This window comes from Nanorana parkeri, unplaced genomic scaffold, assembly GCF_000935625.1.
Source record: "Nanorana parkeri isolate BGI_ZX_2015 unplaced genomic scaffold, ASM93562v1 scaffold169, whole genome shotgun sequence".
NCBI lineage: Eukaryota > Metazoa > Chordata > Amphibia > Anura > Dicroglossidae > Nanorana > Nanorana parkeri.
The window spans coordinates 1,019,738-1,035,327 of NW_017306437.1; the positions used below are offsets into that span (position 1 = coordinate 1,019,738).

Below are 15,590 nucleotides of genomic sequence, written 5' to 3' on the forward strand. Positions count from 1 at the left end.
CCCTGGCCGATTGGCAGAAGCCCTGGATTCTGGTTTATGGATCATTGCAGTCATGTACATCGGGCTTTATAGGATTTCAGCTGTCTGGTCCTCATTTATAACGAAGCTGTCATATGATATCTCTGCTCTCTGTGGCTGCTGGTGTCTAGGGACCGTGGTTAGAGACCAACATCAAAACATTAGCCTATTCGGTTTTTGCTGCTTTGCTATAGAGATACTTTATACCAGGGCTAGTCAAACTTCGGCCCTTCGGCTGTGGTGAATCTACAAATGCCGTTATGCTTCTGCTTCTGGAAGTCATGCCTGTGGCTGTCAGTCTTGCAATGCCACATGGGACTTGTAGTTTCACAATAGCTGGAGGGCCGGAGTATGGATACCCCTGCTTTATACCAAATACCTTGGAAATAGATGACGTACAGTGCGATCTGGGGAAGGGGAATGGATTTATGGCCTGTGGTAGCTAGTTTATTTCATAGAATTGTCTCATCGGTTGTTGTGGTTAATACCCTCACTTTTTCTTTCCTCGGACTTAAAGGGGGGCCCAATTTTAACCCTTTTTTAAATTCTTTAAATTCTTTTGAATATGCTTTTGTGTTCTAGTAAATGTCATATATCAGAGCATAACAAAGGCAGAGGGCACTTTTATTAATGGTAAAAACCCCTTTAGGAGGTAGGTAGCGGGCACCTTAAAAGCGCACTCCTGTGATGGACTACAATCTCAAGACAAATGAGTAAACAAAACATGAGGTTGTAGTCCATCACGGGAGCAAGTTTGGAGTGGTGACTACATTACAACACCCACAGGGACCATGAAGAACAAAAGTAGCCGCCCTCCAGAAGGAAGGACAGTGTCGGCACCAATTCAGAGATGATTGGAGGATCTACAGCCCAGTGATACACAAATAAGATACATTTTTGTTCATAGTTAAGGTACTTGGATGCATTTTTTAGATTTAACGCCTGAGTTTAGTTTCACTTTAATGATGGTAAACACACCTTTAGGGCCTGTTCACACCGCAAAGGTAATAGGAGAGCTAGTACTCTGCCCTTAGTAAACATGGCCACTGTCAGAAGACTGGGGAAGAAAAGAGAAATCAGGTGCAAAGAATACAAAGCCGGCAATGATCTAGAAGTATCTGTGTTTGTAGATTGTCATTACTAAACATTTCTAAAGGTGTGTTTGTTGCTATTTTAAAGATAAGGGGAAATGTCCACTTTAAGAGATAGGTAGAGGACACTTCTAATAATGGTAGAACCCCCTTTAAGAGGTAGGAAGAGGGAAAAAAACGTTTTACTGCACACTGGTTTTCATGAGTCACGATTTTTTGAAGGATGTGGCAGCTTAAAGCTGGCCATACACTAAGATTTTGTTCAAGCTGAACGAATTTAAAATCTAACGGGTTCCTCCATCAGTGATTAATAGTATAGATAGAAGAATCCAAGCCCCACAACCACCCCCCAGCCAGGCTTTTGTATTCTGACAGCTGGCACCCGCTGCTCTCAGAATACTCGAATACTGACTGCAGCTGGATAGCAATGGAGTAGTTGACTTTTGTCGAACCTGCAGGGCCTCTCCATGCTAGAATTTTGGATGATTCACAGGAATTGGCCGAAATCCTAAGAGTGTACGGCCAGCTTGATCTGCATGCCTGTGCTCTGCGTGTCTGTAGAAGCATTGTTCAGAGATAAAAGCTGTGCCTCTCCTGTTGTGTCACACCTTTACAACATAGAACACCCGGGACATCGGAACCTTTGTATATCTGCTTATGAGCCTGAGGGGGAAAGAGCTGCGACTGTCTTTTCATTGACAGATGCAATTGTTATCGAGGAGTTATTCTGACACTGTCCGTGTCTCCTGCCCTTCTGATCGTACACGGTGTTCATCGACCTTTGTCAGAGGGTCATATATAGGTTATTGCACCTTTTGGCCTTCTCTCTGAGAACATAATCTTTTAGAGGCAAAGGTTGCAGTTCTGCGGGCTGACATGGGGAGGCCTAGCGGCTTTATCTTCCCATGAATGTCCTTTTGTACTCCATGTCTATAGGAATGTAGGGATGAGGTTTGAGACTTTTTATAGCACCAGTATATTGCCCCATGTTATACAAGAGTAAAAAGATGTGAAATACTAACTCCAGGTGAGATCTAGAAGGAAGAGAGTCCAAAGAGTGAGAATATGAGACACAACAGGTATTGATGATGATGACTAGGGATGCAACTATACCGTTTTTTCTGTATCGAGTACGGGTATCGATATTTATATTTCGGTACTCGCCCATAACGGTGCTTCTGATAGCATGGAGCCAGTGTTCTATCAAAGTTTGTGACTGCGTTGGAATGTGTGACCGGCCACGTGGTCACAGATTTTAACGTAATCCCGGCCACTTTTTCGGCGGTGGAATATGTGACTAGCAAAAGGTGAAGAATTCCAAGGCTTTGTCAGCTGTTCCCGGGCAGATCGGCATCGCAGATGGAATGTGCAGGAGAACCGATCTGCCCTGGAACAGCTGATCGGTCCTGAAATGTCACTTCTATCCGACTCTGTGACTGCGATCTCACATTCCACAAAGTTGGATAGAAGTGACATTTCAGGACCGATATTTCATTGACGACACTGGTTGGCAAGAGCTTGGCAGGACGCCGGCCAGAACGCACCAGGTTGCTAAGAGCTGGACGGGGAGATGCAGAGCCCTTACACATCTCTGCTCCAGGCTCTTAGTGGCGTCACTATTCACCAGCACCCCCCATCTCGCACGCGTACACACACACACCATTTAGCACCCCCCTGCATCTGCCTCAGGCGCAAAAAGGCTAGGGGCACCACTGCATGAAGATGTTCTGAATGCAAGGCAGGGCCGTGCCTACGGAGGTATCAAGGTAGTCAGTTTGGGTATCCTTTCTTGATGAAACTGAGACCCCCAATAGTTGCCTTGACATCTTTTGTTAGCCCTCTAGGCTGTGTCACGGAGCTGGCCCCCTAGGGCAGGGCTGGAGATGGAAAGCAGGAGGGACGAACCTTTATTTTACACTATCACCGCCCAATTCCAAATGATGAGATGGAGCTGATATTGTACTCGGGTTTATGAATTTCGGGCGAATGCCGGGTCACCTGGGTCATTACCTCTACCAGACTTGCTTGTGTTTATCAACTTGTCCACTGGTGACAGAGCAGTGCCTGGTTGCATACCTTTAATTAGGGACAGCTATAAAAGGCTTAGAGGGTTATTTGGAACTTTCACTAGGGCTGGGGGGTAATAAAGATCACAGGCCAGATAGGCAGATCTCTGTTCTGTGGAAGGTGGAGGGACCTGGCAAATGACTAAGTGAAGGCCTGCATTTGCTCTGAACTGGGGGACAAGAGAATGTTATCTTTAATATTCAGACTCACCCCCATTATCATCACAGGGGGATGTCCAGCAAGGGTCTGGAAGCTTTAGGAAGGAAGCGATTGAGTTCCGTATTTTGTTTTTTTAGACACTTGTAAGACATGGCTGACAGCCAATACATAAAATGATGTCTAGGTCACATGATGATGATATGTTATGAGTAGATCGGTAAATTTGGGCGCTACCTTCATTTAGGACAAGAGTGGGCAACCCGGGCCCTCCAGCTGTGGCGGAACTACAAGTCCCATGAGGCATTGCAAGACTGACCGTTACAGGCGTGACTCTCAGAGGCATGTTGGGATTTGTAGTTAAATGGACTTGCCCACCCTTGCTTTAGGGTGTACAGGAGTCTGAAGAAAAATCAAGCTTGCCAAGACAAGTAGTACAAACCAATAAAACTACTGTGCTGAGGAATTTATCTGGGTAGAAACGCTAAGAGATGAGTAAAAGTAATAGAGGCTCCTGATAGGGGCTTAAACGCTTCCCCATGCTATTCAAAACTTACAAAAGAAAGTTTTGGCTGGACATGTACTCTTGAGAAGAGTCCTGAGGCAGGGTGCTGTGATGTTTCCTCTGTTGGATGCACGGTAGCAGTGTTTGCTGGCTCGGTGTGCACAGAGGGTTAGAAGTCACTCTGTACAGGCCGGTTCTTGCTGGAATACATGGCACGTCATTTGTGGCTGGCAGAGATCCAGTCTGAACAGGGAAAGCCACTTTCCAGAGGGGTTGGGTCACTGGTTTCATCAGGCAGATGTTAACCATTTGTGTTTTGCTGCCGAGCACCTGACTTTTTCTTTTTTTTTCTCCAGCACTGCCTCCTTTTTGCAGATTTATATTATGGGGGAAGAAATGTCTAGTGGCGGGGCGACCCAATTATCTCTCCACATATTTCCTTTTATATTTCACTCTTCTTAAAGTGACACTACACTCCGGGGTTAAATCCTAAAAATACATTCAAGTCCCTTAACCTCCTTGGCGGTAATCCCGAGTGTGGCTCGGGGTTAATTTTCAGGACCATAAGCGGTAACCCCGAGCCACACTCCGGATTACAGCGTAGCATTACTTACCTTGTCCACGAGCCCCGCTGTGTCGTGAAATGATCAGACCGCCAGGGAGGTTAAAGGAGAACTATGAGGTGAGTGATTTCCACTCATCCTCATAGTACTTAAGAGAACTGTGGGGAAAAACACTCACCTCATAGTTCTCTTTTAACTATTCACAAAAATGTATCTTATTTGTGTATCACTCGGCTGTAGATCCTCAAATCATCTCTGAATTGGTGCTGACACTGTCCTTCCTTCTGGAGGGGGACTACTTCCGTTCCCCATGGTCCCTGTGTGTTGTAAAGTAGTCACCGCTCCAAGCTCACTCCTGTGATGGACTACAATGTCAATACAAAATATTAAACTAAACATGAGATTGTAGTCAATCACAGGAGCGAGCTTGGAGTGGTGACTACTTTACAACACACAGGGACCATGGGGAACAAAAGTAGCCCCCCTCCAGAAGGAAGGACAGTGTCCGCACCAATTCAGAGATGATTTGAGGATCTACAGCCGAGTGATACACACATAAGATACATTTTTGTTAACAATTAGGATGCCTGAATGTATTTTTAGGATTTAACACCTGAATTTAGTGTCACTTTAAAATGTGCAGATTGACTACATGTTACTGTAATGCAGATTTCTCCATTTTAAGTGGCATTGGGTTAGGTTTCATCCCCTCCTGGGTTTTTTTTTTTTATTGCTGGTGGAGAGAGTTTTGCAAAGAAGGTCCTCTGTGAATTTCATTTTAGGAAAACAGTGCTGCTCTTAGTGTTTTTGGTGCAGGACTTTTTGGTTGAGAAACAGCTGCAGCAAACTGAATAAACAATATGACTGAACCGGGGTGAGGGACGGCAGCTCTGCAAGCACAGCTGACTGCTGGAACATAAAGACATAGCACAGGGGGGAACAAATTTTAAAGGCCATCTCTGAGCAAACCCCAAAAAAGGGGGTTCCCCCGGCACAGCCAAGGGTTAGGTGCTTGTTTATGCCTAGGGGACAGGAAAAAGCTTCTTGACTTTCCTGATCCCAGCTCCCTCCAGGCTGCTAGACCGGTCCGTGAAGCCTCTTTGCTCTGGCAGTCTAAGGACCACTGAGATTGTCACGTCTAACCCAGGTTCCATAGACCTGCAATAGATGTGAGGAAGCCAAGGGACATTCCACCAGCCAAGGGGGAGAAAGGTGAGCGTTGGCTGTCGAGGGACCAGGCAAGTACAAATGCTTTTCAAAAGTCCCCCGAGCCCCTTGCATTTCAGGGGTAGCCCGACTGCACGGGCAGTTTTTTGGTTTGCCCGGTGATAGGCTTTCTTATTGAATTCAGGAGCCTCTCTGTCCAATCCAGGACACTTTTAGGTGCCAGCTCCACTGACAACAACTAGAGAACCTCAAATTTTAGGCATCAGCTGGATTGGCATTAGCGGCCTGGTTCCTGTGATTGGTCCAGCCCTGGCATAGCTTCACCCACCATCTTAAAATAAGGAAACCTTGGCCTAATTTGTAATAAGAGTTCCGTTACATACCAATATAAAAATGATATCGTTCATACTCTGTAACTGACCTTGTAAATGGCAGTCATTGTATGTCTACGTGAGAAGGTCACTACACATACCTGTTATTTGCATTGCTCTTGCGTTTATTGACCCCGGGTCTGTGACGTTTTACTATGAACAGTTTCCAGATCAGAGGTAGGGTGGCAGTCATGTGACCTCCCCGCGTATGCTTGGCATGAGTGTGCATACGTGTGTCCGGAGATCTATCCTAACAGTATGGCACATGCTGAGTAACCCAGCAATATGTTTTGTGTTCTATACAAAAATTGAAGTCACCTGCCGCTTATACTTTCCTGAGAAATGACATTTATTAATATTGTACGGATGATGGTAAATGATGCACAATGTAATGTCGGATTCCAATATGGGGTGTGTCTATGGGTATCATTGTCCTTCTGTAGTTTGTCATGGGTGTTATATTGTACCTGGGCGGTGGGTTAAACTGAATTGATGGAAAAATCACGAAGGGGGAGCACAGGAACTCGAATGTAGCAGCATGTCAACTAAACCAAAGGACACAATGTCCCCAGTGTCCTAATGTCACTTGGCAACACAGAGCAGAGCAGCAATGGAAGCGGAAGTGCTTATGTAACCCTTTATATGTGCACCATAAGCTGAGAATTACAGTTGCCTTCATGTTTGCAGTGCATGCTCTTGTCTGGTGCTGCTGTGTATTCCCGAGATTCAGCTGGTTAAGATGTGTAATGGCTCATGGTTAGACTGACTGGAATTACAATCCTAGTATGTCTGAAGCTTTCACCCCCTTAGAACCTCCCCTACGCTTTCTCGTGACTTACCCAGATTCTTAAAATAGTCTGAACTCGTGTTGGCGGCAGCAGGGAATTCACTCCTTAGTCGACCTCTGGTCTGGCTTTTTACTGTGACATTGTAATCTGGGTTTTGTTATTTATGGACTGGCCTGTCAGCCAATTCATTGGCCTACATGTGTATAGAAGACATAGTAACCCCCGAACGGGCCCAAACATGTCTGTTGCGTATTAATCTCACTTGGGGCATTTAAACATTTGTTTAATATCCAAAGCCCGCCGCGTTCCTAACCGATGAGTCCCTATGAACAGGTGGGTGCTGCGGTGGCAAACGGATGGCGCCACTCAATGCAAAAAGCATAATGGTTACCGGCACTCCACTGACCTGAACTGTATGCTCATAATGTCACATGAGTTCTCATTATAGCGCTGTTATGTGATATTACGAGCACGTGTCAAAAAAGATGTATTGATCAATGACCTTGGAGTGCCGGTGACCATTATTATTGGTGTAAACATTTGGGCACCTGTGCAGTTACTGATTATGATCACCCTGTTATTGCATGCAAGCTGCATTTTTTTGTTTTGTTAGCTGTGATGACTTATGCACATTAATGGGGACATGGATACAGACTGAACCACACATTCTGGCCTTTGCAGGCTGCAGTCAGTATGTGCATGTCATCTCTGTTAGGCAGGCCATACACCTATTACCGCGGGCTGAGCTAAAAAAAATGGATTGGATTCCTCCATCAACACAAACAGCGTGTCGATCAAGGAATCGCGCTGTTTACATTGTATTCTGACAGGTGCTGCTGGCCCCTGTCAGAATACACGATCAGACTGGGCAGCTGATTGGTAGAAAATTTTCCAGCCGGCTCCTTCGATCAGCTGATCGAGGAATGCTGGTGTTCTATCGAGATGTCCAACTTGTCGAAATCTCCAACTCCCGTCAGTGCGTCTGTGTGGCCACCTAAGAATCTCCAACGGCTGTAACGTTACGAGTTGGAGATCACGACTAGTGGGCCATTGCGACAGAACACCGGCTAAAAGGTAGCCGACAGCCCTACACACTGCGAATTTTCCAGCCGGTACGACATTCGACCAGTGTATGGGGGCACCTTTTTAGAGTTTTTTTAGAAAGGTGAATAGATGTGGTCATGGTATGAACGTACTGCGCCATGTGGCTACAGTCTTATGATGGCTATACACTAGGCAAGTTTAGGCTGCTTCTTGAGGAACTGGCGGAAATTGGTACAGTAGGTGCCGCTGTTGGCACCCTTTCAGCTGGCATCCCTCAATCAGCTGATCGAAGGGGCCAGTTGGAAAATCTTTGAACGGACAGAGTCAGCAGCCAATGAGCAATGGCTGGCGGCTTCCAACAGAGGACACCGGGACATTCCTCGATCAATGATGGAGGAATCTGTTCTATTCTTTTCATTCAGTCGGCAAGTTGAACAAAGAGAATATGACAGTGAATGAGCAACTTTACTGAATACGAGTAGTCACTGGAAGGGACCACTAGTCACTGTAGTGGATCCGGGATTCCATACACACCCGCTCTGTTTGCTTGTGGCGGTGAACACACCCAGGCAGAACAAGCAGCATTCCTTTGTGCTCACTCCAGTCAAAAAGAACAGTTTGCTCTCCATGGTTCTCAAAGTAACTCTATAAAGACAACGCTTTGCTATGGATCTTCAGAGTTCCTGTGACCGGCACAAAGCCGAGGCAGCCATTTTGAGGGTGTGACATGCTCGATAACCTTCAGCCTCTGTACACTGGCTTAAAGTCTCTTCCCAACCTCTTCTGGCGTTTGGTGGCCCATTGGCATCATCACATCTAATACAGAGTCCATAGCCCTGCATTAGATGTAAGGATGCCAGAGCGGAGGGGAGAGAGGTGAGTGCTGATCACCGCTGGACCAAGGATCAGTTTAATAAAACTGCTTTATTTGAGGCCCCTAGACAAAACGAGCACTTAACCCTTGCCGGAGTTCTTTTAAGAGGGTCTTCTGTCCCAAAGCAATGAACACATTCTAGAGGACTGGGATAAAGTTTTAGAACATCCAATAATGATGAAAATCACTCGCCTTCTAAAGAATTCCCATAGACAAAAATTAGCAGTTAACCCTTACAGTGTGGGGGTAGCCCCACTGCAATTTTTTGTTTTTTATCCAAATATAGACCTCTGGCATTAAGTTACTCACTCTCCCGCCCCTACCTCTCACCCCGTTTAAATGCCTTTTTACATACCTGAAGCCACAGTCATATGATTGCAGTCCCAAGTCTTCTCTTCTGTTTACTTCCTGTGGGGTCCTTCTTCTGGGGTCCATGTTACTGCCTCCATGACATGGATACTTCTTATTGGCTGTCCAAAGGTGGGGTCCTCTCAGGATTCACAAGAGCAGTGACGTCTTTGCAAGGGGACTGTAGTGACCAGCCAGTGAGGGACCATCTGCAACACTGGGATAGCTGTCTCCTGCACCTGGAAACAGAGCTGACTAGGGACCTGGACGGTGGACTTAGGTGAGTATAACTTGCTTCACCAGATAAGAAGGAAGGAAAAAACCCTTTTGAGATGAGGTAGAGGGGTTAGGTGGGGGGATCATATTTTGCCTGGAGTGGGGCTTCAACAGAAACACCGGCATTCATGTCTCAGACTGCAGTTCTTCTGTGCCTGTATGGCTGCCCACCTTTGTAGGTCTCAGGGTCTTCCCTCAAAATACTTTTTCAATCCACAATTAGTGTAATTACATTAAATATGACTTTCTGTAGGCCACACAGCAGCTGAAAGTTAGGGACCTGCAGTGGAATGTCTTATTCTGTAACCCAGCGGGCATGAGGTGGTAGATGTCTCTCTGCAGAGTTCCCACACACAACCCTGTGCTGAATAAGCTGTATAGCTCTCCAATCAGCAAAGCTCATGCACTCTGATTGGTGAGCCCTGGTTTTGACTCAGGATGAGGAGTGTCAGACCTCTGCAGAGAGACCACTGCTTCCTGACATAGAGCACTGGCCCTGCTCTGCAGCATGCTGGATGGAGACATGCTTTTCTGCCTGGGTTGTGATCTTTCTCAGAAAACTGTAAGGGCCCATTCAAAACAGAGTGTTGCTCTAATCGCACATTACTGTATGTATAGCGCATGCTATCGCAAGACGCACCTAGCGTGTGATACTGTGCACTAGGTGTGTTGCATTGCCTTTCATTTTTAGATTGTAAGCCCTCGGGCAGGGCCCTCCTTACCATCTTGTCTTGCATTGTATTGTGATTGTAATGTCTGCCCTATATTGTAAAGCGCTGCGCAAACTGTTGGCGCTATATAAATCCTGTATAATAATAATTTAAATGGCACCTTAATGCACTTCCCGGTGGCCATGCGTTGCAGCAAAACCATGCATAGCAGTGGGGAAAAAGTAGTGCATGTGCTACTCTCTCACTGCAACGCACGGTATTGTGGAACTAAATGCTCTGCAACGCATGGCCATTGGGAGGTGTGTTGGGGTGCCATTTAAATGGATGGCAACGCACTTGGCACACGGTACCGCATGCCTTGTGTGCTAAAAGCACAGTAAAGTGTGATTAACGCAACACTCTGGTGTGAATGGGTCCTAAGGCTCTAGTGTTTTATACATCTGGAACGTATTTAGTTAATTTGAAACTGAAAGTTCTATTGGGGTAAAGTAATAATACAACTCTGCCCATCTTCTACAAAGGGAACCAGGGTGGAGCAATGGTGTCATTTGTTTTGCTGCTATTTGCTGTCCTGGGGAGGGAACTTCAGATGCTAGAACTGAATGTTCCCAAACAGAACAGGAAATTGTGTTTTGCTGACTTGCTCGCCCGCAAAAGTCCTGCTTTGGGTTAAAGTCTGATCTTGACTTGCTGAAAAGACAAGAAACAAGAGACACTATTTGGTAAAAACAATGAGGTAAGGGGTTAGTCCTGCAAGTCGATGGATCAGCTTACAGCTGACTGCAAAAAAAGATCTTCCCATTCACTTCTCTCAGTCATTGTATGAGAACTATGTAAAAAGGAACCTGTGGTGGTGTCCTTCATAGCATTGCAGAGGTCATTTCACTTTATTTTCCCCCCAGTTGTGCATTTTATGTGTAAATCCATTGAGGTTCGCTATTTGAACGGGTCCCTTCTACCCACGGCTGTACTCCGTTGACTTCTTTTCTATTACGCCAGCCTGCTAGCAATGCATGAACCGAGTTTGCATCAGTCATAACGGCACAGACCTGTGGTTCTAGGGCGGCACTGTATTCCCATGTCCCATACAAACCTCCTACTTTTTGAAAGATTCCCAGTCAGCAAACCAGATCCAAATTCCCTGGCAACATAATTGCATCCGGCTGTGTGACAAAATCGTAGTAGAATGATTGACGTGGATATTCTTGTCAGGAGCCATCATTGTGTCATGTGTAAAGCTGGCCATACACGGTTAGAATTTCTCTCGTTCAGCACCGCCCCCCATCCATGCTAAACCGTGTGGATGGAGGAATCCCACCCCCCCCCCCACTGGCCACTGTAACTAGCAGCCGCGGCTCCAGGATACCCGACCAAAGCCTGAATATTCCAATATCCAATGAGAATTTTGGGAACAGATGTAAGTCACTAGAAAAGTGAACGATAGAAATCACCAGCACCCCGTAAATGAAATTTAAAAAAAGTCAATTTATTTGGACTGAACGTCACACATATCGCATAATCCATGGACTTTTTTTTAATTTAATTTACGGAGTGCTGGTGATTTCTATCGTTCATTGACTGTTGTACACGCCGCCATCCGTGATTGTCACTGCGAGCACCACTATTTTCACTTGGACCGGAAGCGCTGTAAGGAGTGCAGGGGGACCGACTGTTTTCTGGAAGTCACTAGAAAAATTGACCGACCGAGCCACCCGTGGTTAGAACTTCAGCCGCTTCAGTAGGATGAGGGATTCCCCCCCACGCCCCCAATGGCTCTTGTAATTAGCAGCTGCTGCTCCTCGATTCCTAAACATGTACTGAAATATCCAATGAGAATGATTTGGACCAGCCCTTTCTACGAAAGTTGATGGAAAATTGGACTTTTGCTGAGCGAGGGTATGCCGACAGGGCCACCTGTGGCTCGACTTTTGTCCACTTCAGTAAGAAATTCAAGCAATATGGCCAGCTTAACTCCAAGCCCATATTTGTAGTTGGGCTTTTACAAATTCTTCATATAGAATGGATGTTTAAGAGATTTAAAGGGGGCAGCACAGTGGCTACACTTATGCCTTGCAGCAATGGCATCCTTGGTTAGGCCAGGACACTATCTGCATGGAGTTTGCATGTTCTCCTTGTGCTTGTAAGGGGTTTCCTCTGGGTACTCCAGGTTCCCCCTACACTCCAAAGACATGCTGGAAGGTTATTTGGCTCCACTCTGACACAGAGCAGCATCCAGCGGGGAGGAGAGAAACTGTCAGGAAGCCGAGTGAGGTGAGAAGGAGAGCTCTGTCAGCGGCTGTGTCACAGGAAGCCGAGCTCTCCTCCTGTGACAGGTAGATCAGGATGAAGAGCAGTGTGCCGAGGAGACAGCTGTCGCAGGAGACCGATCTCTCCTCCTGGCATAGCCAGCTCAGGCTCCTGTGACAGGAAAGTCAGGATAGAGAACGGTTACAAGTGATCAGGTGATTGCTGAGTGCTTATAAATAATTGAGGATATAGTATGTTTACTGTGTCCCCAATTATGAATGAACAGGAAGTAATCTACATCACTTCCTGTTCATTCATGATTGTGGACATAGTAATTCATACTATCTCCTCAGTTTATGAATGAGCAGGAACACTTAGTATAGAGGCTTCCTGTTCATTCATAACAGGGGCTGCAGAAAAAGAGATTGAGAGCTCTGTGTTTTAAAAGAGAAATATCAGGGGTCTGAAATATCAGCCCTCCCCCCCCCCCAACAGTAAAGTAAAAACCAAATAAAATACAGTGGTACCTTTGTTCACGAACGCTTCTGTTTGCGAACTGGAAGTTCGTCAAAATGTTGCTTCCGTTCACTAAGTCCACATCAGGTGATGAACACAACCGCAGCCATCTTCCCTGCTCTGACACGTGGTCGCGGCTTCCTCTAGTCGAGTTACAAAAGAGGTTATCACCGCACTGCTTACTGGTATGTCCCTTTTAAAGTGGGTGCTGCAGTGATAGTGGATGGCGCCACTTCAAATCCAAATAGTAAAGTATATCACCAGCACACCAAAGTAAAATCTGCAACGAGTGGTCATTTTATTGATGTACACACATCTCGGCACAAAGCAACGTTTCGGGGCCGCTCGGGGTCCCTTCATCAGGCATGACCTCTAGTCGAGATCGCGGTCTGATTACAGTTTGATTTGGTTCGCGACCAGAATCGTGGAACGAATTACGTTTTTTGAACCGAGGTGCCACTGTATTACAAAACCGGTTTTAAAAAGGTTAGGAAAAAAAAAAAAAGTTTTGGTTTTCGGCCTGACAAATTTTTTATTTTTGGTTTTCGGTCTGAAAATTCCATTTCGGTGCACAGATGTAGAAGAAATACACAACCCACACCAACATTCAAGAAGAATACACATGACTCTTGTATGAGGACAATATTTGGTTATCCCGGAGTTTAGCTTTACGACCCGTGGTTTAACATTCACAAATTAGAGCTGAAGCTTGCTTTACAGCCTTGTAACAAAACTACTCAGAGCTGTCAGGAGGCATTGCAAATGGCTTGTTAAATCTTGCTGTACACACCGCTCTTCTATAAACGGAAGATTACTGTAGCTGAATGTGCCTTGACAAGAACACCCTCCGACTGCTGTGACAAGGGGCCGCAGGGTATAGTTCTGGATAGGATTTATATAGCGTCCAGGCTGGGGGACTCACCTTCAGGTTTTGGCATCTGATTTCAATCCTGTTGGTGCTGCAGATAAGAACCCCTGGACCTGATATTTCCTGTGGACTTGCCTGTCCATTACAGCTTTTACATTCGCTTGGTTGGGTTAATGTGACACTAAACTCAGGAGATAAATCCTAAAAATACATTCAAGCACCTTAACTATTAACAAAACTGTATCTTATTTGTGTATCAGTCGGCTGTAGATCCTCCAATCATCTCTGAATTGGTGCCGACACTGCTCTTCCTCATGGAGGGTGGCTACGTTTGTTCCCCATGGTCCCTGTGTGTGTTGTAAAGTAGTCACCGCTCCAAGCTTGCTCCCAGGATGGACTACAATCTCACGTTTAGTTTACTAATTCATATTGGGATTGTAGTCCATCAAAGGAGCAAGCTTGGAGTGGTGACTACTTTACAACACACACAGGGACCATGGGGAACAAACGTAGCCACCCTCCATGAGGAAGAGCAGTGTCGGCACCAATTCAGAGATGATTGGAGGATCTACAGCCGAGTGACACACAAATAAGATACATGTACATTAAAGCGGGCCTTTACCCAGATCTAAAATAACAACAAACACAACTTTTAGAAATGTTTAGTAATGACAATCTACAAACAGACTTCTAGATAATTGTCCGCTTTATAATCTTTGCATTCCTTATTTCTCTTTTCTTCCCCAGTTTTCTAAAGTGGCCATGTTTACTAGTGGCAGATTACTAGCTCTCCTTTTACTTTTTAATTTCTGGGACATGTGACTAGGACATGTGACCATGCACATCATCTCAGGGGAGGAAAATGCCTTTCCCTGAGATCTCATGAGATTACAGATGAGATTTCCCAGCGATGCTCTGCTGATGACAGGGCATAATTTGTCCACCCCGGGGTTAAGATCTTTACCGTTTTTACAGAAAGCGTGGTGTGGTATCCAGTCACGTCTGCTAGGGGCTCATGGGAGACGATGATGTTTAGGCAAGAACCAGTCAGTCAGCAGCTTGCCCGAACAGTGACAAACGGGACTGGTAGAGACTGGTATAAACATCTCATGAACAGGCAAAGGATGGAATGTGGAAGTTCACTTAATGTAAAATCAAAGGTCAAGGCTGCATACATTTAACTTGCAAGTATACATTGAAGCTGCAGGACCTTCAGAATCCTCTTTGTTATGCAGTCCTACTGTTAATGCAAAAGTAAAGGGAGGTATGGGGAAAAAGAATACCCCCCCCCAGAGCTTTTACCCCTAATGTGATAGTATACACTGCATGGCACACTTACCTGCCAAACCAATCCCCTCCAGTGCCGCACTCCTCCCCCACTGACGCTTGCATGTTCGTCCTGGTCTTCCTTTGAGATCCTGATTCTTCCGCCGCTTGATTGTCCCGGTAACAAAGCTTACACAGTACTACATGTCCCAAAAAGTCTGCCGAGTGTCAATTATTTTTTTTAAACTTCCACTTTAAAGAATAACTCTGGGCATGTGAGTTCTTAACCCTTGCAGTGGGGCTACCCTCGCACTGCAAGCGATAAGTGCTCGTTTTGTCTATGGAGCTAAAATAACAAAGATATTTTTACCCAGAATCTCAGACCCTGCTGGCTGCTAGACCAGTCCCAGCAGGCTCACTCCCCCTCCAATCCAGGGATAGAATGTCCCTGGTTGCCCTCACATCCAATACACTGTATTGGATGTGATGACTCATGGGACCTTAGACCGCCAGAGCGAAGGGGGAGAGTGGCTACAGGGGCCGGTCTAGCAGCCAGCCGGGACTGAGATGTGGGTAAGTATAACTTTATTTTAGCTCCCTAGACAAAGCTAGCACTTAACCCTTGCTGTACAGGGGGGGTGGGGGGGGGGTAGCCCCACTGCAAGGGTTGAGATTTGATTTGCCCGGAGTTCTGCTTTAACTACTGTAATTTAAGTCAAAACTTTGGATAGTGATCAGGGGTCTGTGTCAGGTT

At 45.9% G+C, this 15,590-nt stretch overlaps 1 protein-coding gene across 6 annotated transcripts in view; it reads left to right on the forward strand.

Moving 5' to 3' along the window:
• OGDH (oxoglutarate dehydrogenase) overlaps window positions 1–15,590 on the forward strand; it is a 97,972-nt gene that overhangs the window by 24,487 nt on the left and 57,895 nt on the right. The window lies entirely within an intron of this gene.